General features: G+C 45.0%; 1 protein-coding gene across 5 annotated transcripts in view; it reads left to right on the top strand.

The window, feature by feature from the left end:
* LOC144507143 (guanine nucleotide-binding protein G(I)/G(S)/G(O) subunit gamma-2) overlaps window positions 1-21,364 on the top strand; it is a 78,073-nt gene that overhangs the window by 37,908 nt on the left and 18,801 nt on the right. For 4 of the 5 annotated variants that reach the window (XM_078233938.1, XM_078233939.1, XM_078233936.1 and 1 more), the window contains one exon: window positions 13,185-13,283. The exons of the other annotated variant lie outside the window; for it this stretch is intronic. The gene's annotated coding sequence lies outside the window, so the exon portion shown is untranslated. The remainder of the gene's footprint in view (window positions 1-13,184; window positions 13,284-21,364) is intronic. 5 annotated transcript variants of the gene reach the window in all.

The raw sequence follows: 21,364 nt of genomic DNA, 5'->3' as shown, positions 1-21,364 counted from the left end.
CCCGTATTCATTTGCTTTTGCTGTATTGTATTACTGAAAGATGATTCCATTAGCATTGGTAAAGCAGTGCTGCCATTTTGAATTGCATCTAAAACTTAAACATTTGGACATTCGTGCAGCTTGGCCTTTGACATCTAATGAAATCATATTTTTAGTCCATTAAGTCGGGAAGACAGCTCGAGTGTTGGAGGAACCAATCTGCCAGTGTGAGATAACTGACCACAATGACGAGGCTCTGAAGCTCATGCAGATAATTATTTCTGAACAATCTGTAAATTCCACTGGCTGCTAATGCTAATACTCTCATTTTACAGGACACCTGGAAGAAATGTTTTACCATCAATATAGCAACAATATTTTAGTCAGCATTTTTGTTCAAAAGTGTCAGTTCGTGACGCATTCACCTCTTGAGTTCGAAGTCTTTGGCCAAAACTCTACCACCTCGTCCACCCCGAAATCGGGGAGGGTGAGGTTCCCAGAACGGAAATCTCCGTTGGCCTGGGGCGGGAATTTATGATCTCGCCCAAGCGAGGCTGTAAAATCCCGCCCATTGAGTTCAAGTCCTATTCCAGTGACTTGGGCACAAAGGTGCAAGCTGACACTGCACTGCAGCACTGTCAAAGGTGCCACCTTTTGGATGAGATGTTGAACTGAGACCCCTCTGCACTTAAAAGATCTGATGGCACTATTTTGAAGAAGAGCAGGAGAGGTATGTCCCTGTTGTCCTGACCAATATTTACCCGTTAGACAACAAAAAATAGATGATCTATTAATTGTTACCTTGTTGATTGTGGGCACTTGCTCTCTGCAAATTGGCTGCCATGTTTCCACATTATAACTGTACACTTCCAAAGTGCTTAACTGACTGCAAACCACTTTGGGACTTTGTCATGCGTCTGACAGTCATGTAAGGCACTACATAAATGCAAGTCATTCTTTCAGCAGTTTCTGGTTTTGCCCATTATAAAAGCAAGTTCTGTAATGGGTTGGAAAACAGATCCTTAACACTGCACCACTGCCTTTAAATGTTAGAGTGGATGCTGATGACCAAATAGCGTGACAACTTTTTATTTAATCTCAAATGATGTTGGGCCTAAAAATGCTTTGTTTTTCTTTCATTCAATCACGGCTGGATTGCAAATCTCTTCTTGCCCTTAAATGAAATATTTCAATAATTAGGCTGGAATACTGCTAATGAAAAGCTCCGTTATTATAATAATGAGCTTACCTGTGTTTGCACACGGGGGAATCTTGGACTAATGTGGGTTGTCACGAAAAACATTCTGTACTCATTGCATTAATTGTAGACAAACAATTCATTACATCTAGATGAACGAGTCCATTTTGGTAACAGTCAACACCGCCATATGAGAAAAAGTATTGCTTACTTGTAGCAGAAAGTAATCTTCATTAGTAATGATAAATAATATTTAGGTATAAAGAACCTGAATGTTTACTTGTAATGTTTGCCATTTCAAATAGTTCTGAAACTCAATGTTGAGGTTGAGTAATTCATACAAGGTTGAGTTCAGTCCATTTGCAAAGATGATTTTTACAGCTAAACTCCTGGGTAAATTTTATATTTATAATCTATTATTTTATTCATTCTTTCTAAATTATACCCAGATCTGTGTTTTTAGTAAAAGTTATAAAATCAAATTGATTTATTTTAAAACAAAAGGCTCGCGATTCATGGGTAAAATATGTCCAAAGGTTGGTATGTGAATTTATGATTATTTTCTGCTACCTAATATTATGCAGCCTGCACATAACTCTGGATCTCCAGAGATATTGCCCACATATTCCTTTTTCCTTCCATTTACCTAGTGATGTAAACACAAAGTATAATAATTCAAAAGTTCACAGAAAGCCAAGGGCCAGGTTTCAATTTTCATGGGTTTACGAGCACCCACATCCAAAAAGTGGGTGGGGGACGCGTCTCCATCGACTACCCCAGGCTGTTTCATGATGTAATGAGCATTGATTGGCAGGGCTTCCTCCTGTCGCCTTGGAGGGCTGAGCCGTCCCCATCATTCCAGAAACAGCGCTACAGTGGCCAGCAGAGGCACTGCAGCTGGCTGCCAAATGCCAGGAACTGAAGGAAAGGTAAGTGGCAGGGGTCAGGGAAGTGTTGGGGGGGGGCGGTGGTGTGGTAGGGTGGAGAAGGCAAGGGAGTGATTGGAGTCTTGGGAGATAGCAAGGCACAGGGCTCTGAAGGGAGGGACCCCACCTATTTCCTGTCCAAAATCAAATTTACTCTATTTCTGAAACAAAAATAGAAAATGCTGGAAAATCTCAGCAGGTCTTACAGCATCTGTGGAGAGAGAATAGAGCCAATATTTCGAGTCAGGATGATCCTTGATCAGGGCGGGTAATTCTGCCCATTGCAATGCCGGCAGCTCTCCAAGGTGGTGCTTGAGGGGTGGAGCTTCCACCTTGCGCCAATCAACATTCGTTAAGAGCATAAAATGGCAGCAGGGCTCTCGGAGTCAGGTTCTGGACCCTCAAAAGCAAAGTTCAGCGATTTAGAAGCTAACTTAGACAAGTCACCCTCAGCAGTTAGTCCTTAATGAAGGATGTGGCTGTTTAGATCACCACCCTTCAGAAATTAGCAGTGTTACTGTTTTTGTTTCTGATTCCAGCATCTGCAGTATTTTGCTTTACTTTATTACTGGCCTTTTCCCCCCTGAGTTGTCACGTGTCTGCCAGTCTAAAAAATGAGGTGGTGGTGGGGGGAAGGCCCAGGAATGAAGTGAAAGGGAGGCAGCAACCTGAATAGCCCCTTTTTAGTTGAGTGGAAGAGTGGAATGCCAATAACCGTAGCTCCAATTCTCCATTCATTGACATTCCTTATCTTCCCCCTGGCGCTGACAATTACAAAGTTATCTTGGCCACATTGCAAACATTCAAGCTACCATCAATTATCCATTCCAAACCAAATTTCTAAATGAATGAATTCCATATTGCGTACAAACATAACCTAATCATCCTTGTGCATTTCTTCAGTGCCTGCCTGTTATGTGCCTTTGCATGTCCTGGCAGCTCCTATGCAGTGTCTATAGCCTGGCTGGTATATGGCTGATGAAGATGAGTGGTGGAGGACAGATGGCTGGATTGCCGTGACACCCCGCAAGTTCCATTGAATACTGTTTTCCACAAGATGCCCCTGTGTGACTTCAGTCTGTGCTTCTGCTGCAATGGAAGTTGAGACATTAGCCGTCAGTTGCTGCATTGTGGCAGGGTCCATGAGTGTCCTGGTGAAGCTGATCACCACCTCCGCGCTAGAAAGTGTGGGTTCCAAGCTCTGTGCAAAACCCTGTGCCCGGTGATGCTAGACCTTTCTATGCTGCTTGAATATTGATTGCAGACTCTGTGGTAGGCTTCCCAATCCACCAAGCATTCCACTGTGCAAACTTCTTCTGTAGTGTTCCCCACCAAAAGCTTCATTTCAGTTCCCTGCAGCAGAACCCAAATGGCAACCTGTCCCTCTGGCGAGCTGACAAATGCTGTACCCGTGTTTCCCACCCTAGCTACATGTTACACATGCCCTGACTCTCACCAACTGACACCATTGTTTAAATAGTGCGCAGTGTCTGAGCTGGTGGCTGCAAGTGATGCTGTGTCATCAGTATTACTGTCATCATTCTCTTCCTCCCATGGCATGGCCAGGCTGCAATTCTTAGCTATCTGGAGGTAGAAGAACACAAAGGTACGGTTGTGGTGAAAGGGAGGGAGGTGAATGCCTCCAGCGTCCATAGCTTGGTAAATCAGAAGAGATTGTGGGCTGAGGAGGATGTGGGATGTGAGAAAATAGATCAAATTTGAGAGATGCTCATCTTCAATTGATTCAGTCCCACCGCTGACCATGGGGTCAGCAATTGCTGCTCCAGTAATAACCAGCACTGTCTCCTCCATGGGATTTGGAGCACGCAATGGGACCTTTTCCCCTTCAGTTAGCTCCTGCTGCCTGTGGTTCAGAGAGGGTAACATGTCAATGAGTGTGGTGCTATCTGTTTAGCAAATGTGGTTGTCATTATTAAATAGACAATGCTTGCAAGCTGAGAGATGTAGGTGCAACTGTGCCAAGTGGGTGAGGGTGTGGTGAAGTATAGGAATGTAAGGCATGAATCCTAATAGGTGAGCGATGGGGTTGTGATGAATGGTGCAGTGTCTGAGATTAGTGACGCAATTGAAAGAATATAGCATTTGAAGACCTAACCACTTGTGCAAAGTCATTGAATTTCTTGTAATGTTGCTTTAAGTTTCTCGAGACTGGACCCTGGCATTGATCTCTCTGGCTCCCTGCTCCCATTGCCAATGAGTACGGTTCCTCATGGCCCCCTGAGGAATCAGGATATTGCTCCTACTTTTCACCTCCAAATAGGAATGTACCCCTCCCTTCCTTCCTGCCCATTAAGCAGTTTGCTTGCAAAAGCAACCTACCCACTCCAGCCCCACTTGTTCATGCCAGCTGTATTATAGAACATAGAACATAGAACATAGAACATTACAGCGCAGAACAGGCCCTTCGGCCCACGATGTTGCACCGACCAGTTAAAAAAAAAAAAACTGTGACCCTCCAACCTAAACCAATTTCTTTTCGTCCATGAACCTATCTACGGATCTCTTAAACGCCCCCAAACTAGGCGCATTTACTACTGATGCTGGCAGGGCATTCCAATCCCTCACCACCCTCTGGGTAAAGAACCTACCCCTGACATCGGTTCTATAACTACCCCCCCTCAATTTAAAGCCATGCCCCCTCGTGCTGGATTTCTCCATCAGAGGAAAAAGGCTATCACTATCCACCCTATCTAAACCTCTAATCATCTTATATGTTTCAATAAGATCCCCTCTTAGCCGCCGCCTTTCCAGCGAAAACAATCCCAAATCCCTCAGCCTCTCCTCATAGGATCTCCCCTCCATACCAGGCAACATCCTGGTAAACCTCCTCTGCACCCTCTCCAAAGCCTCCACATCCTTCCTGTAATGTGGGGACCAGAACTGCACACAGTACTCCAAGTGCGGCCGCACCAGAGTTGTGTACAGTTGCAACATAACGCTACGACTCCTAAATTCAATCCCCCTACCAATAAACGCCAAGACACCATATGCCTTCTTAACAACCTTATCTACTTGATTCCCAACTTTCAGGGATCTATGCACACATACACCTAGATCCCTCTGCTCCTCCACACTATTCAAAGTCCTCCCGTTAGCCCTATACTCAACACATCTGTTATTCCTACCAGATATGGTGTGGATATAGTAATAATATGATAACAAGCTCGATTGCCTGGTAATTATCTATTTTAAAATGGCAGGGTGAGCTGCCGATTTCAATGTCTGCCCACTTACCATGCTATGGGGACCGGGTGGAAGACGGGCAGAAAGATGGTGGGTGAGCCACCTGTCGTACTTTACAAGCTCCCTCGATGAAAATATGCCCAACGGGGGGCCATAAAATCCAGCCCAAAAGTTAATGTTTAAATCCTCAACTCTAACTTCTGAAAGAATGAGACTCCACATATACAAAATTAAGTTTTCTGGGTCAGAGAGGTTGTCCAGCTGTATTTATCACTTATCATTTGCTCCTGAATACTTCAGGCCTAATCTTTCCTGTTGTTTAATGGACAAGTGCTTAAGAGTCACATCATTACAGTGATTTCAGTACCAAGTCTATAGGTGATGACAGTTAGTTACTTTTTGAGGGTACGGTACAGTATCTCTCCGACAGCGACTTCTGGATTTCCATGTTTAACATCACAGGTGGGATTTTCTGGCCGCGCCCGCCCCTAAACCGGAAAATCCCGCCCGACATCAACAGATCTTTCCATGGTCTGCCCCTCGCCCGCTCCGATTCCCGTGGTGGGCGTAACGGGAAATTTTGCCCCCCACACGTGTGGACACTGGAAGTTGCTGTCAGATTTCTTCCACTGTAGCGGCGAGCATCGTTAGTCTCACTCTCACCGCAGTACCCAGGCCGTAACCCACTGCTTTCTGTGCTTTGACCTACTCCTGAATCACTCTTCCCGCAATACTCCTGCTCGCGCTTTAAACGCTGATATCAATCAACTCTGTCGCTTTTTCACCAAACAGGTTAGGCAATAAAGGACACAGTTTGAATCATATGGCTGCAAAGAACTTATTACCAGCCTATTAAAAAGTTTGTCCAATAAAAAGCTGATTAAAGTAACTTTACTTTCTGCAAAGCTCATAAAGTTGTGTGCTGGAGCTCTGCACAAGAACAACTTAAATACAGTCAATCCCACTTTAAATGGAGAAATATTTAAATAAATTGCAGAAGTCTGGATTTATTTTGTTGTACTGGCTTGTTGAAGCCGATCTGTTCAGTCCTTTTTGCCAATCAATGTGTTAAATCTTTTCATCAACGTTTTATGTCTAGGTGTGAAAATAGAGACATCAACGTTTCAGAGTCTTTTATACCTCATTAGGTATAAGGGCACAAACACTTTCTGGCAATCAATGTGATGAGCACTTTTTGTGTATCCTAGGTGTGGAAATGCCTCACTGATGCTAATATTCAAACCATGATTAACTTGTTTGATGTAACTCATCTGTTTTAAAGGCCTGCCTGCTTTTTCAGAAATGTATTTTTTTAAATTTTAAGTCTTTTTTAAAGAAATGATGTTGTGCTCTTTCTGTAATGTGTATTTTGTAATGAAACAAATTACATCGATGCGCTGTTATCAATAACAGTTGTGCAACATTGTAATTGCATTCCAATTTGCATTCAATTGCTACCGTTGTCAAACACGTTGCATCAGTTAAAGCTCGCACAAGGATAAAATGGTAAAATTCAAAAAATGATCTGCCAAAATCATTGCCCTTTTAATCCATTTGGCACTGTAATAAAAAAAACCCGGATCTTACCAAAAGAATTCCAAGTGCCAAATGAGCATGAAAAAGGGAGAGAGTCGCAACAATTTTTTGGGCAAGTTAAAAATCCAATCTTACCATACTCTTGGGGAAAGAATGAAGCAAGATCTGTTTCCCCCCAGCAGGGGAAGCTCACCCAAAAGCCAGCGGTTTGCAGCAGAGGATGCCATTGCGCATGCGTCATTGGCTAGCTTTGCCGTTCAATTATTTCAACCCCTCCCCCAGTATGGACCAGCCAGTCGCTGGTTGCAGAGAGCATAGCATTCTCACTCCACCTCCTCTCCCACCACCTCCTCTCCCACCACCGCCACCCCCCCCCCCCCCTCCCCCATATCTGATCTCAGTTGCAGAGTGCGCAGCGTCCCCGTGCCCCCTTCAGGCTATGCCTCCTCCCAGTAGGCCCTGCCCCATGGCACTCTCCAGCACCTGGAAATCACTGCGAGGGTGCCCAAAGGGTATTCCCAGGTTGGCAGTGCTTTGAAATTGCAGATTTTTTGGAAATTTTTGAAAGGATTTTTTTTTTGCTATTATATCCTTAAATTCTTCGCACATTTTAGGTGCTACAGCAAAAATCAATTCACCAAAAAGAACAAGTAACTTAAAATTTATTAGTGTAGAAATTCTGGAGAAATGGCCATTCATGCCATTTCTCCAGGGTTTCTGCCAAAATAAGGTCGGCAATGAGTAGAACCACCTCAAATTGCAAGCGATTGCAAACAAAGAAATGCTGCACATGCTATGTGATCCCCAGTTTCTAGCTTTGAATAGATGAATCGTAACCATAGAATCTTACAACGTAGAATGAGACCATTCTGCGCACCATGTATGTGCTGCTCTTTGAAAGAGTTATGCAATTAGATGACACAAAACTATATATCTATGGTGGTTGTCCTTTTTAGGGCAACACAGCAGAGTAAAGGTTGCCTGGCCTAGGTGACCAATCGGGGCTCAGAATGGAGCATCATCTCTGGAGGGAGGAGTTCTCCTTGGCAAAGGTATTTGAGAATTAGCTGCATGGGTGACCCTGTGCTGCCCTCAAAAGGGACAATCATCACAATATCCTATTTCTTTTATATGGTTATTATTGAACCTTCTAACTGCCCTTTCAGGCCGTGTATTCCAGATCGCAACAACTGGGGGGGAAATCTTCTCATCTATCCATTGATTCTTTTGGCAATTTTCTCAGTGTTTTCTGTTCTGTTTTTGCCATCCTTCCGCTTTTGGGCAATTGTTAGAATATTAGTTTGATAAAATCTGGAATGATTATGGTACCTAGAAAATCCAGGCACCAAATGGTCGTTACCAACTGGAAAATAATTAATAGCAAGGCAAGAACCGAAAAGGTTTTGTTCACTCAAAATTGAAATTGTAGAATGTCCTGCACTCCCCTATGTTTAATATATAAATGTTGTTGTTTTGGGGGAGAGATAAATCTTCCTGCTTTTATTTTCACTGCCATTGTCAGGCACCCCCAGATCTAAACATAGAAAATAGAAGCAGGAGAAGGCCATTCGGCCCTTTGAGCCTGCTCTGCCATTCATTTTGATCATAGCTGATCATCAAATTCAATATCCTGATCCCACCCACCCAACCTCTCCTGCCCCCCCCCCCCCCCCCCCGGATCCCTTTAGCCCCAGGAGCTATATCTTATTTCTTCTTGAAATCAGACAACATTTTGGCCTCAACTACATTCTGTGGTAGTGAATCTCACACATTCAGCACCCTCTGGGTGAAGAAATTTCTCCTCACTTCAGTTCTAAAAGGTTTACCCCTTATCCTCAAACTATGACCCCTAGTTCTGGACTCCCCCACCTTTGGGAACATTCTTTCTGAATCTATCCTGTCTAATCCTGTTAGAATTTTATAAGTTTCTATGAGATTCCCTCTCACTCTTCTAAACTCCAATGAATATAATCCCAACCGACTTAGTCTCTCCTCATATGACAGACCTGCCATCCCAGGAATCAGCCTGGTAAACCTTCGCTGCACTCCCTCCATAGCAAGGAATCTATTTGGAAACTGATGCTTTCTGAGGTGAATTAGATCACTGTACTATCAATGACATCTTTACATGTTTGCCAACAGCGGAAAGTTTGCCAAACACCAGTCAATGATGATACTCTTTTGAGTATTCACTATGTACAGTGGATTGATTGTGTAAATTTTATCTTATGGAAACTGTGTAGCAGTTTTGAGACTTGTCAGAGGGATAGAAAGTCTTAACACACGTGCTTTGTGAACTGCAGTTAGCTCATCGATTGTTTGTGCCTCTAATCTCAAAAGCAGCACGCAGGCTTAGTCCAAAGCTTTCAGAAAGTTGCAGAGAAAATCGTTTCAGGCCCGTGTTTCTCTGCTTTATATATCATGTAAACAACACCCTTTAGTCGATGCACAAATAGTCAGATGGCTTTCTACGTTATTCAGCTTTTGTGCTTAATTTTAACATGTTGTTTTACAATGCCTGCTCCTTTTTTTAGCATAGAAAGATCTGATCTGTATCTTGCAAATCATTCTGGTGGACAATTAGCCACTTCTACAGCTTTTTGCTGCATAATTTTTGTTAGAAATCTTTGGAATACTCCTTCCCACTACATCTGACTTTTGCCTGACATGCTGCCTCAGATCCAAAATAATCCAGTTCTTTAACATAAAGGACAGGCTGTCCTGTAGCTATGATTCTGAATATAAAGTAGGGAGTTTAGTATTCTTAATAACTCTTGCTTTCTTGAATTTGTGTGGATTTTATTCATTGAGCAACACAATGAAATGAATTTATGAATCTTTTATCCACCCACCCCTTCCCCAAGAAATCTAAGAAATGCATGTGGATTTAATTGTATAGGAGTTGTATTTGATATGCCTTTAGATGACTTGAGCCAGGAACTGCTGGGTGGATTCCAAAGGCCCCGATTCCCCTAGTTATGAAGCACCTTGGGTCTACCACTGTACTGGGGAAGTGGTGGTATTAGAGTCGGCACGGTAGCACAGTGGTTAGCACTGCTGCTTCACAGCTCCAGGGTCCTGGGTTCGATTCCCGGCTCGGGTCACTGTCTGTGTGGAGTTTGCACATTCTCCTCGTGTCTGCGTGGGTTTCCTCCGGGTGCTCCGGTTTCCTCCCACAGTCCAAAGATGTGCGGGTTAGGTTGATTGGCCAGGTTAAAAATTGCCCCTTAGAGTCCTGGGATGTGTAGGTTAGAGGGATTAGCGGGTAAATATGTGGGGGTAGGGCCTGGGTGGGATTGTGGTCGGTGCAGACTCGATGGGCCGAATGGCCTCCTTCTGCACTGTAGGGTTTCTATGATTTCTATGATTAGTGTCAAAAGTAGGATTACATTAACACTGCAATGATGTTACTGTGAAAATCCCCTAGTCGCCACACTCCGGCACCTGTTCGGGTAAACTGAGAGAGAATTTAGCACGGCCAATGCACCTAACCAGCACGTCTTTCGGACTGTGAGAGGAAACTGGAGCCACCCGGAAGAAACCCACGCAGGCATGGGGAGAACGTGCAGACTCCACACAGACAGTCGCCCAAGGCCAGAATCGAACCCGGGTCCCTGGCTCTGAGGCAGCAGTGCTAACCACTGTGCCACCCGGCTGGACCAGTAATCCAGAGTAATGCTCTGGGGACCTGGGTGCAAATCGCATCACAGCAGGTGGTGAAATTTGAATTCTATAAAAATTAATCTGGAATGAAAAGTCTTATGATGAACATTGTCGTTAGTGAACCAGATAGGTTCTTTATGTCCTTTTGGAGAAGGGAATCTGCCGTCCTTGCCTGGCCTGGCCTACATGTGACTGCAGATGTACAGCAATGTCATTGACTCATAATTGCCCTCTGAAATACACTCAGTTCAAGAGCAATTAGGGATGGGCAATAATGCTGGCCCAGCCAGCGATGCCCACTGAACGAATTGGAAACAAAAACTCGATTGCAACATTCAGACCTGTTGGTGTATTGGAATGATTCTCATTTTGTATTTATCTCGTGTCTCTGACTGTTGCTAAGAGACTCATTGAACTCAGCAACTCCTGCAGGTCTGATGATGGTTAATGTAGGATACATCTTGATTATGTGTAACAGCAAGTGGGTTGCTACCCTGTGATATGGCCAAGGCGACACTAACTAATTACAGCTATAGTGCGCCAACCAGATGCCCATGGGTGCCATTTTGGAACATCTGCGTAAATATTTACTAGAATGCTTCAAGTCACACCACTGAATACTTGCCAAAGTGTTTGACTCATTTTAAGTTACTGGTAAATAAAGCTCTTTTTAAAACAAATATTCCAAAGACTTGCCTGTAGTTAAAGGAAGCGGCTGGTCTTGTTAAAATGCCCTCCTTGATATAAGTTAAGAGCACAGCTTACACGCTTGCCTTTGCTTTGGTAAATAATTTTCATTTTGCAGAGAAGAAGGTTGAATCATCCTACCATGTGTACCACGTGTAGACCAACAGCTCAGCAATTTTTGAGACTCTAATCCTTGTTCAAAAGTCCAGTGTCGCCATATTTGGGAATTTTGGAGAAGGCCTACTTCCTGGAAACAGGCTCACTCTGGAAACATTGCTGCAAAGTTACCATTTCTATAGAAGGGTCATTTAGACCTGAAACGTTAACTCTTGTTTCGTAGAATCATAGAATCCTACAGTGCAGAAGGAGGCCATTCGGCCCATCGAGCCTGCACCAACAACAACCCCACCCAGGCCCTATCCCTGTAACCCTACAAATGTACCCTGCTGATCCCCCTGGCGCTAAGGGGCAATTAATCATGGCCAATCAACCTAAGCTGCATATCTTTGGACTGTAGGAGGAAACCTACGCAGACACTGGGAGAAAGTGCAAACTCCACACAGTCACCCAAGGCCGAAATTGAACCCCGGTCCCTGGAGCTGAGAGGCAGCAGTGCCAACCACTGTGCCACTCCACCTTGACACAGACTGGCAGGCCTACTGAGTTTATCCAGCATTTTCTGTTTTTCTTTTAGTGAAGTTACCTTGTTGGTTGCCATGAGCATTACACTATCTGCTGCATCGTTGGTTTGCAAAATGTAAAGTTGCTATATTATCGGTGCTAAAAAAAGTAAGTGCAAAAATTCCAGACATGGTGCTACGTTATGCCAATGTTCATGTACCTGTCACATCCAAAACTGATGATACTGCACACTAACAGTCTGCCAATTAGAGGTACTGGTTCAAATAAAAAGTGTTTTCCAAAGGCAGTTTTTGTGGTTGAGGAGGGAAAGGAGCTCGAATAATATATCGTATGGTGCACACATCACACAAAAGTGATACAATACTGCAATCTTGGTTGCCAATCACTTTTTCCTGAAGGAAAGAAACATTTAAAAATAGAATTTACAAAGCACTATAAAACCAATTTTATAAGTTTATTTTATTAGTGTTACAAGTAGGTTTACATTAACATTGCAGTAAAGTTACTGTGAAAATCCCCTAGTCGTCTCACTCCGACACCTGTTCGGGTATACTGAGGGAGAATGCACCTAACCAGCATGTCTTTCGGACTGTGGGAAGAAACCGGAGCACCCGGAAGAAACCCACACAGACACGGGGAGAACGTGTAGACTCTGCACACTCAGTCAGCCAAGCTGGAATCGAATCCAGGTCCCTGGCACTGTGAGGCAGCAGTGCTAACCACTGTGCCACAGTGTCGCCCTTGTGATGGATTTGGGAATTTTACAGACTTTGGGGCCTAGCCCCAGCCTGTATTTATAATATATAAAATGAAAAATAGAAAGGGTTTTTATTTAAAATGGTACCCAGGGCTCCCAAAATCGAATGTAATCCGTTTTCAGGTCCTTCCGGACTTTGGTATGCCGGACAAGAGGTCCGGTACCTGTATTTTATAGACGTGACATGTTCACCATCTAATCTGACCTGAAGGGAGGTGGCATCAGCTGTTTTATTGATGCACTGGTCCTGCCAATACAATTTCAAACCTATACATTTCAAATTAATAAATATTTTTTTGACCAATAAAAAAAGGCCTCTTGTCTGAAATGGTGCAAATGTTACTCTGGCTGGTCCTACGTAACGTCTAATTAAATTTTTAAAAATGATACTGCATGAATGGTGGGTGCAGCAAGGGAGGGAAAATGGAACTGTAAGGGAATACGGGCATATTTGAAACAGAGACTAAAAGAGTTTGAAAACGATTGCCAAATTTAGTTCAGTACTTCTTTTTGTTTCCTGTTTGCAACTGAGCATTATTTTCATACTGATTAAATTCCATGCAACAATTGGCCTCTTGTTTATTTGCTTTAGGTTTATTGAACTAGCTGCTGGAAGAAGAGGAAACTAACAAGGGATCATAAAGAAACCAAAACCCTCCGAGAGGACATAACACCAACACTGCACATTTAGGTACAACTTTTTTCTTTTGACTATGGAAAGTGTTACAGATATTTAGTTCTGTGGCGAGAATAAGCTGTGGTTTGGTGGGCCGTAAGCAGAAGGCTTGAAATGATCCTCGTCTGTAGAACCGATTGCGCTGTGACAGTCGGGTGTACTTACTTAGCATTTCTGAGCTGTGACATTTGTACAAGGCCTGCATAACAGAATTAGGTATTTACCAGAAATCAACCGATTTGCAGACGCTGAAGTTTCTCAAATTTTGCATGGGATCCTTTAGTTTCGAGCAATATTCACTGCCCAGTTCTAGAGTGAATGTGTGAGCTTCAGGTTTTTTTTTAAAAACAAGGTGGACCGCTGGTGGAAAAAAATGTTAGTCATGAAGGAAGCAGTGCTGTGAACCTTCAATTCACTTCAGATTCAGTCAAGCATGTCGCCAATCAGCCTCACCAGTTTGGATTTGACTAAATTTATACTTCAGATCGATTTCACTTGACTGCACTCATCTTGAGTTTCATTTCAAATGGAGTTGAATTTGTTCTGATGTGAATTTGATCAGCATTGATTGCTGAAAATATTGAATTTAACTTGAGAAAAGTTTTACCATGCGTACTTCGTTTAGTGGCAGAATTTGTTTGCGATGCAACGTTTTTACATGTCGCTGAGCTCGGGATCATAAAGGGCTTTTGACTCGTGGTAACGAGTTGAATATGAAACAAGCAGAACAGTACTGGGAGGAGGCTGACATAGAGCTTTCACAATTACACAAGTCAGCAGAAAATCCCTTTGCTTTAAACTTTCGAAAATACTGCAGGGTACTTGCAAAACAGCTGAAGAGGCCAAAACAAAAAAGATGACAACTTTTCAGTCAAATAAACGTATCATTGTGAAGATTTACCTAGATAATGAGTATAGTCGGGATCTGCTAGCACTGTGAGAAGCATGGTTCAGCATGGAGAAACACTTGAGAGATTGCTGGAGTTGCATTTGAATCCCTTTATGTGCTTGGTGCTCAGACTCAGCTGGACTGGCCTCTGACAGCCTGGTGTCCTTTGGGACAATAAGTAGTTGGTGTTTCCCTTTGCCGTTTAAAGTTAGACAAGGATATCAGGAAGAGCAGAAAGTGCTTTGCTAGTACTTTGTCTCCACCTTGCCTCATGCTGTGTAGTTTCAGATACCAAGTTAAATTGGTGTCACGGTGCGCCGAAGTTAGGTCTGATGATAGAAATAGTTTTAAGTGCCAGCCATAGAATTCAGCCTGCAGCGTTGCAAGTGCTGGCATAAGATCTAAAGCAGTCTTCCTGGATCACTGAGCTGTGAGCAGCTATTATTTATGGAGGCCTCCCGCTTTAATGATTATGTGGATCCGATGAATGAATAGCTCCAGATCTAGATTTTTGGGAATCATTTCATTAAATAGAGCCCGAAGGTTTGGGCTATGGTTTTCCGAGATAAAGTTCAGGATAATTGATAGGAGGGGGTCCCTGCCTCTTTTTCTTCTGTCTCCCATCCCAGAACTAGCTGCAAAAAGTGTTGTAGAGGAAATCCCTAATACACAAAATGTGCCCAAGTGACATTTAGCGAACTTAAATATCTAACATATATCCACGAGAATGAAATATCCTCACTGAAGTTTTCCTGTTGTGAATTGCTCCAAAATAATCAATTCCTTGCGGTTAAATTCCCATTCGCTCCTTGACAGCCTCTTGCTTAGTCAGTGGGTGAATTTTCATGCAACCGTGCAAAGGCCTGTTGACCTCCGGTGGGATTTGGGGGCGAGCGTGGCTGGAAAATCCCGCCAGGTGTGTCTGTTAGGAGTCCATCTCTAGGGCCTGAACTTTGCGTCGGTTGGGCGCGCGCACTCGGTGGGCCTGGAACCGGGCGTGAAACGCGATTCTGGCGATCATTGGTCCCGGGACGCGATTTCACACTTTCCGGCCAATTACCAGGCAGCTAACATGAGACACTCGCTGGGAAAGGCTCAGCGCTGTCGGGGAGGGCAGGAAAGGGACTGGTGCTGAGAAAAGAGGGGGGGGGGGTGGTGTACTGGCACTGAGTTCCTTCAGGAAGATAGTCGCTGCGGAGCTGTCTCAGGAAACTGCAGACCTGTAAAAAATAAGTAAATTCTGATGGAGAAAACGCTGCTAAAAGCATCTAGGCAGCACATTCTAACACAATCCTCAGTCACCAGAAACCGTTTTAAATTTTATTTCAGCCCTAACGTTTCATCCTTTCCCGAATCAAGGCTGTGGATAAAACATGAAGGCCGCCTGGCCAATGAATTCCCCCACCTCTAACCGTAAAAGTAGACGGGCCACATAAAATTGCTTTCAATTGCCCCCTAATGGGCTAGATTGCCTGTTTGATTGTTGACTCTTGTGCGCGCCTGCTGACTGAATTATCGCACGGCAACGCAATGATGTCAAGCCGCGTACTCAGTGTCTCCTTTCACATTTTCCTGTGCTTCCACGTCGAGTACCCACCCGTCCGAGCAACATAAAATTCTGGCCAGGAACCAGAGTTCTTCCCACAAGGTTCCACTTGATCTCAGCCTCCCGACACCTTCCATGTCGCTCTCCCACTCCCCAAGTCCAAAACACTGCAATAATCCTCTGGTTTTCTCAAGATGTGATTAGTTACTATAATTAGACTCTTCGTATCACGCAGACCTCTCACTTAGCAACAGGGTAATGCATTGTGTGCGATGTGCAATACACTTCCCATCCTTTGAAAAATAACTCGACAATTAAGGATTTGCAACAGAATGGGTGGCCCGCTGACAATTTCTCTCCAAAGAGGAAGGGAATGAAGCTTTAGGCGTGAGGAGAAACGAGAGGCTCTTTGCAGAGGACTAGAAAAGGCCGGAGAACACTTGACAGGGATTTTAAAATAATGAGGATCCACAGCACAAATAGGGAAATGCTATTTCCTCTGACCAGGGAGGCAGCACCTGCAGGATTCAAAAAATAACACAATCACCAAAAAAAAAGAGGAAGGATTCGGAGAAATGTTTTTGAGCAGGAAGTGTTGGTGCTTGGAATGGAGTGGCGGGGGGCAGAATACATAATACCCTTTAAAAAAGGGAAGAAAATAACTACTTGCAAAAGAAAAGAACATGAAAGTACATGAGGAAGGATAATCTAACAGAAGGATAATAGATTCAAAGATAAGAGAACTGAAAGATGTTCCGTACTGTACAATTCCATCTAACAGCTTCTCCTATTTGCAGATTGGCCATGCTAAATTGATCCTTAGTGTCAGGGGATTAGCAGGGCAAAGACGTGGGATTACCGGGATGGGGCCTGCATGGGTCAGTGTAAGATGGGTGGGCCGAATGGACTGTAGGGATTCTATGATTCTAAGATTTGTGTAACTTTTTTTTAGCGGCCTATACGTTACTGGTTGGCCCATGATTTTTTTTAAAAATCTACTTGCTGAAAGCCTTGAATGTTTCACTGAGAAACGATCAGGTTTTCTTCAGCACCTGCACGATAAACAGGAAAACCTCAACATCCTGTTCTGTGTAGTTTGTCAGTACCAGCAGTTTTATAGCGATGCTGTCAGTTTCCATTTAGAGTTTAAGTTAAAGTCGTGTTTAATCTCGACACTTGAGTCTTAAAAAAAAATTCACGTCTGCCCCTCAGCACCGTTTCGAAAGGCACAGTGGTTAGCACTGCTGCCTCACAACGCCAGGGACCCGGGTTCAATTCCGGCCTCGGGTCTGTGTGGAGTTTGCACGTTCTCCCCATGTCTGCGTGGGTTTCCTCCGGGTGCTCCGGTTTCCTCCCACACTCCAAAGATGTGCGGGTTAGATTGATTGGCCATATAAAATTGCCCCTTAGTGTCAGGGGGACTAGCAAGGTAAATACGAGGTGTTACGGGATAGGGCCTGGGTGGGATTGTTGTCGGTGCAAGCTCGATGGGCCAAATGGCCTACTTCTGCACTGTAGGGATTCTATGAACTGCCTGTGCTTCTTTTTTAATCCGTCGGTAAGTTTGATCAAATTGTGGAAGAAGCTATTCTGATCATGCCATAGTATTTCTAAATGGCGCAGTAATTATCTACAGCGAATGCACTACTTTTCATTGTGGGGACAGAATCTTTCATGCATTTAAGTGCGGAAGCTTTGGAATGAAATATTTCTCCTTTTTGCTCACACTCAGAGATGAACTTTAGCAGTGGATTGGAAGGTGGAAATAAATCTCCTCTGCTCCCCAATAACGATGAATGCAGTTCTCTTACTGATCGATGTGCTTTGAGTGTGACAATCCTCACCAAATGGTTTTCCTGTTGGAGAGGATTGTGCAAACAACAACTTGCATTTATATAGCATCATTAATGTAGTAACACATCTCAAAGTGGCTCACAGGGGCGTTATCAGATAAAATTATCACTGAGCCGCATAAGGAGATATGAGGACAGATGACCAAAAACTTGGTCAAAGTTAGGAAGTTTATTAAAGGAAAGACAGCAAGATAGAAAGGCCAAGAGGTTTGGGAAGGGAATTCTAGAACTTAGGCCCTTGGCATAGTCACCAATGGGAACGCCCACCACCTGGGTGTTCCCGTCCAAGCCATTCACCACCCTGACTTGGAACTACATCGCCATTCCTTCATCATCGCTGGGTCAAAATCCTGGTACTCCCTCCCTCACAGCACTTTGGGTGTACCTGCAACACAAGGACTGCAGTGGTTCAAGAGAGTGGCTCACCACCACCTCCTCATGGTGGAATTAGGAGTGGGCAATGAATGCTGGCCTTGCCAGCGACGTCCACATCCCATAAATCAATCAAAAAATGATTAACATCGGAATGCTCAGGAGGCCAGAATTAGAGGAGCGCAGAGATCTCGAAAATCATGGAGGGATTTGAAAACCAGGAGGAGAATTTTAAAATTGTGGTGTTGCTTAACCAGGAGCCAGGCTGCTGTGTGAATGGGATTTTAGCAGCAGGGATTTTGATGGCCTCGGGTTTACAGAGGGTAGAAGGTGGAAGTCTGACAATGGTTGCTTTGGAATAGTCAAATCTAGAAGTAACAAAGGCGCAGATGAATGTTCCAGCAACAGACGAGCTGAGGCAGCTGCAGAGTCAGGCGATGTTACGTAGGTGGAAATAGGCAGTCTTCATGATGGCATCAATATGTGGTCAGAAACATTAACACAACACCAGGATTGTGAACATTGTGGTTCAGCCTCAAAGTGGCCAGAGAGAGGGTTAGTGTCGATGGCGAGGGAACAGAGAGAGGGTTGGTGTCGATGGCGAGGGAACAGAGTTTAGAGTGGGGACGGAAGACCATGGGCTGACCTTTCTGTGCCCCCAGCGTGCATGATTCCTGTGGGGGTGGGTGGGAGGGGGGGAGCACGTAAAATAGGGTGAGTGCCCATCCCACCACCTGCCCACCGGGCTGGAATTCTCCCAAAAAAATAGTGTTTAATTTGCATGAAAACTGGAGTAATTCACGTTGTTTTTTTACAGAGTTCAGACAAGAATCTCCCACATTCTGTGCACTGCAGAGGCCACCAGTGTGAATATCATTAAAAACCAAGGGACGGGGCCTATCCCCACTGGAGAGGCTGAACTCAGCGCACTGAGTGGGCCACTGCGCATGCGTCAATCTGTTAGTGCCGAGATCGGCACGTTTATAGTGGCCCTGCGCTAACAGCCTATCGATCGCTGACCAGTCCCCTCCCGGCCCACCCCGATTTCCTGCCCCCACCCCCCCCTCGGGCATACTCCCGCCCACCCAGCACACCCCGATCGCTGGCCTCCCTCCACCAATCCCGACTGCAGAGTGGCAGCAGGACCCTCCACCCCCATCGATCACCCTCTAGGCCCCGCCCCCTTGGCACTGCCCCATGTCAGGGGGCCCAGGCTGACACTGCCAGGGTGCCAATGTAAGAGGTTTACCAACACCAGGTTAAAGTCCAACAGGTTTATTTGGTAGCAAAAGCCACACAAGCTTTCGGAGCTGCAGCTCCGAAAGCTTGTGTGGCTTTTGCTACCAAATAAACCTGTTGGACTTTAACCTGGTGTTGTTAAACCTCTTACTGTGTTTACCCCAGTCCAACGCCGGCATCTCCACATCAAGGGTGCCAATGCCCAGGGGGGCACCCTCTGCTGCCCGAACCTCTGGAGGGCCCTGATTGCCCCTTTCTCCCCCCCCACCCCCCCTTTCCTTTCACTCCAGCGGGGGTGGAAGATGCTTGTGGGCCCGGAGACTTCAGTCCCGGGCATGCAAATTATATTCAAATGACCATTTAAATAGTCTTTGCGCCCCCCTGCAGATTTCCAGTGTGGATCTGATGCCGCCGGAAATCCGGCACTCTGAGACGCTAGTGGGGCGCAAACGCGCACGCAAGTCCTGCAAATCAGCCGTGCGAGAATCCCCATGCTCTCTGCTCTAAAATATTAGCGCAGCAGGATGGGAGAATCGCGGCCTTGCAGTTCAAAATCCTTTGACCTCAGGAACTGCACTTTTCAATGGGCAGAGTTACATTTTGGATATTTTCTCTTGAGGCTTCTCCCCTCTTGTGAGAGTTCTTTTGATGGTTCATTGAATATTCTCCTGTCTGTAACCCAGGGGTGAGGGGCGCATACTCTCTGAGACAGCTGGGGTTCATGGTCTTGAAGAGAGGAGGATTGGGAGGAGGGGGAGAGGAATAAGGGATGAGAGGGAGGCTCGGAATGCTGAGAGTCCTCAGGAAGAGGAAAGAGCAGTGCCGAATCCCAATGGTCAGGGGAAGCCTAGAAACCCTCCAAGGCAGAGATGACACGATGCAGCCCACCAAGAGTATATAGGCAGAGATTCAGCTACATGCCACTGAGTGAGACTCAGTGAAAAGGACAATTGATACTTCGTTTTGAGAGATGGGCAATCTCGTCGCTGGGAGGCCATCCGATGCTTGTCACCATGAAGGAGACAGTGGTGCAGAACCTTTCCACCACAGCTTCTCTTCAGGCAGCCGATGAAGACCTGCCTGGGAATAACACAGCTTGCTGCATACCGTTACATCAAGGTGTTCACTGACACAATGTTCCAGAAGGCTGGCAATTACATCACCTTCACGCAGTCACCTCGGGTCACCGTCTGTGCGGAGTCTGTACGTTCTCCCCGTGTCTGTGTGGGTTTCCTCCGGGTGCTCCGGTTTCCTCCCGCACTCCAAAGATGTGTAGGTTAGGTTGATTAGCCATGCTAAATTGCCCCTTCGTGTCAAGAGGATTAGCAGGGTAAATATGTGGGGTTATGGGGATAGAGCCTGCGTGGGATTGTTGAGGATGCAGGCCCAATGAGCCGAATGGCCTCCTTCTGCACTGTACGGATTCTATGATTCTACCTCAATATGCCAAAGATTTAAGTGGAGTCTCTCGCCATGGCTACATCGGGTTGCGTGAAATATTGTCACTCCATCTCGGAGTTGCAATGAGCAAGTACTGAAGCCCTTACATCCACATTTTCTCCATCTAGCCACATGTTTACATCCTCCCAGCCCTCCCTCTGCCTTTCATTTCCTACCTCAACCTTCAGACACAAGTCACACATCCACAGCTATCAACGAGAACGTAAGCACGAGGGAATGTGAGCTTTGTGTTGCTTCACAAGCCTTCAAGACACACCAACATCATGAAAGGAAAATGTCACCCATGTGTCCCAATTGTGACGTGGATATTTACTAACATGTTTATGAGGGCTCCAGCACTGCTCCCCCCCCACCCCCACTCTTGCTTGCAGGTGCCCTGGAGAGGAATGACTGATCTGCCACCTCCCTTATCCTGATGTCTGGTGGTGTAGATATCCGTGCATGAAAGTATTTAGTTAATATATAAATTATCAATGTCTGAAGGTGGTAGACTTGCTGATTTGTGATTTTGCCACCTCGGAAGTTTCCGATAGTTGGCAGATATAAGCTCAAATTAAAATAGACTAACTTGGATAGACTGCAGAAATCACATTTCTTCAAGATGCACAGTTTCTGCTCTTCAAGGATCATCTGATTGGTCACCTGACACTGACCTGTGCTAGGGCACCCTTTAAAGGGCTGGCCGTGTCACTGCCTGATGCCTTTTTTGCTACCAAATAAACCCGTTGGACTTTAA

Source organism: Mustelus asterias, chromosome 18 (genome assembly GCF_964213995.1).
Source record: "Mustelus asterias chromosome 18, sMusAst1.hap1.1, whole genome shotgun sequence".
Lineage (NCBI taxonomy): Eukaryota > Metazoa > Chordata > Chondrichthyes > Carcharhiniformes > Triakidae > Mustelus > Mustelus asterias.
The sequence above is the reverse complement of the archived record's forward strand: the minus strand, read 5'-3'. Positions and strand labels throughout refer to the sequence as shown.